At 26.3% G+C, this 2,500-nt stretch overlaps 1 protein-coding gene across 2 annotated transcripts in view; it reads right to left on the reverse strand.

Moving 5' to 3' along the window:
* Cbs (Cystathionine beta-synthase) overlaps positions 1-2,500 on the reverse strand; it is a 250,765-nt gene that overhangs the window by 236,132 nt on the left and 12,133 nt on the right. The gene's annotated exons all lie outside the window — the stretch shown is intronic.

Consider the following 2,500-nt stretch of genomic DNA (forward strand, 5'->3'; position numbering starts at 1 on the left):
AGGGCCCCAATAGGGAAAATAGCCCAGTAAGGAAAGGAAATAAGGAAACTGTCTGAGTTTACCATCATGTAAGATAACTATATATTAATAATAATAAAATTCCTATCTGATTTAAATGTTAATAAATTAATAGAGAGAATAAAACATATTATCAAGAATATTATGCTATAATTAATCTTGTATATAGATATTTATATTAACTTGAACGTTAATTAATCAAAATAATATAAATTATCAATAACATGCACCTATTAATCTTTTATATAGTTGAAACTTATACTAATATAAATTTAATGTTTATAAATTAATAGAACTAATACTATAAATTATCGAGAATAACTTGCTATTACTATTCTTGTATATAGTTAAAATTTATATTCACCTAAATCAAATTTTAATAAATTAATCGATCTAATAATTGAAATGATTAAAAATAACATACTATCACTAATCTTTGCTATAGTGAAAATTTGTACTTATTTAAAAATAAAACATTAATCAAACAAATTCTCTAACTGAAAAATACGAAATATAAAATTCTTAATATTTTTTCACACAGGCTGCAAAAGCATGTCAGACCAAACACGGGAATACATAAGATAAAAGCCTATTTACATTATAATAATTACAAAATAATTTAAAGTTGATTGGTTGCCCGAGGCAATAGGTCCCGTGAGACCGGAGAGAGAGAGAGAGAGAGAGAGAGAGAGAGAGAGAGAGAGAGACGGATACACGATTGAAGCTTCATATACGAAGATATGTAGATCCATATTGAAGGGGGAGGGAATTATAATCGATTTATGTATATACATGCATACGATGAGATGTGCGAAAACACAGACATCATACATATACACAAAGTATATACTGTATAATGTATATATGCACATACATATATATACGTGTAAATATACATACCAGTGTATGTATACAGTATGTGTGTGCACGTGCACGTGTGCGTAATTGAACACGTGCTGATATATATATATATATATATATATACATATATATATATATATATATATATATATATATATATATATATATACATACTTACATATATATGCATATATGTACATATATATATATACATACACATATATACATACATATATATACATATATATATACATATATATATGTATACATATACATATATATATATACATATATATATATACATATATACATATATATACATATATATATATACACACACATATATATATAAATATATATATACATATATACATATATATATATCACAAATACTCTAAAAACTTTAATATCACTGGTATTGAACAGGACACTCCTTATAAAACACGTTGGTATAACAATGTAGATAAAAAAAATGAGAAAAAGAGATACCATTCGGTACAAATATATATACATACATATATATATATATATATATATATATATATATATATATATATATATATATATATATATATATATATATATATATACAAGGTTCCTTCAATCCACCTGCCTGGCATAGCTGGTATTTCGGATACAAAATCTTATCCACTTTTTCTTGCTCTTTAAAGGCATGAGGATGCCACTCCCAATAGCCTCTTCATCAAAAAAATAGTAATTAATATACAACTTCAGGCTACCTGTACTGACCTAATTCCAAAACGTATAGTGTCCTAAGGCATATAGTCATTCAAAGAATTGTTTAGCTCAAATCTACATTTTCAATTATATTCATATTTAATGTTCAATGGACTAGCGAACATAGAGTATTTAATTTATGAGTTCAAACAAAAGATACATAAAAATTATCCAAAAAAAAAATTATATATATATATATATATATATATATATATATACATTACCGATATACCTTTATTTGTATAGAGAATTTTACTTAAACGAAAAAAAAAAAACAATAAAAACCACTAATATATTCGAAGACATGAGAAGTTCAACCAGATGATAAAATACTATAAGTAAAAGACAATGGAAATATTCACAATAATTGTAATCTAAATAAAAACAAACAATAGAAGACAATTCTCAAAATGCGCCAAAGACCCTCTGCGTGTTTTTGAAGGTTAACAGTTGTTTTGATATATGTCAGCACGTTCTTGAAGCGTATCTGTGGATTTCTGAAGTGTACCAGAGAGTTTATGAAGTGTGCATGTATGAAATCAACCCACACCCAGTGATCATTGGTTTAAGATGCATACACATACGGGAAGCGTTTTTTTAAATACACACACACTTGAAACATCAAAATACACCCAACTACTTGAAGCGTATACTTGAAACGTTTGTATACAAAACACACATACGGTTATTTGTATAATCCATAATCCACACACACATAAGAATACTTTCTATATAAACACATACGCATCAAGACATTTGCGAATCTATAAGCAAATTTAACTTACGCAGAAATGAGCGTATCTGAAACCTCATACGTGCTTGTTTATATTAGTGGCTTATAAGGGCACTGTATCTCTATGAAACTAAACAAGCAGAAAATGGT

This window comes from Palaemon carinicauda, chromosome 3, assembly GCF_036898095.1.
Source record: "Palaemon carinicauda isolate YSFRI2023 chromosome 3, ASM3689809v2, whole genome shotgun sequence".
Lineage (NCBI taxonomy): Eukaryota > Metazoa > Arthropoda > Malacostraca > Decapoda > Palaemonidae > Palaemon > Palaemon carinicauda.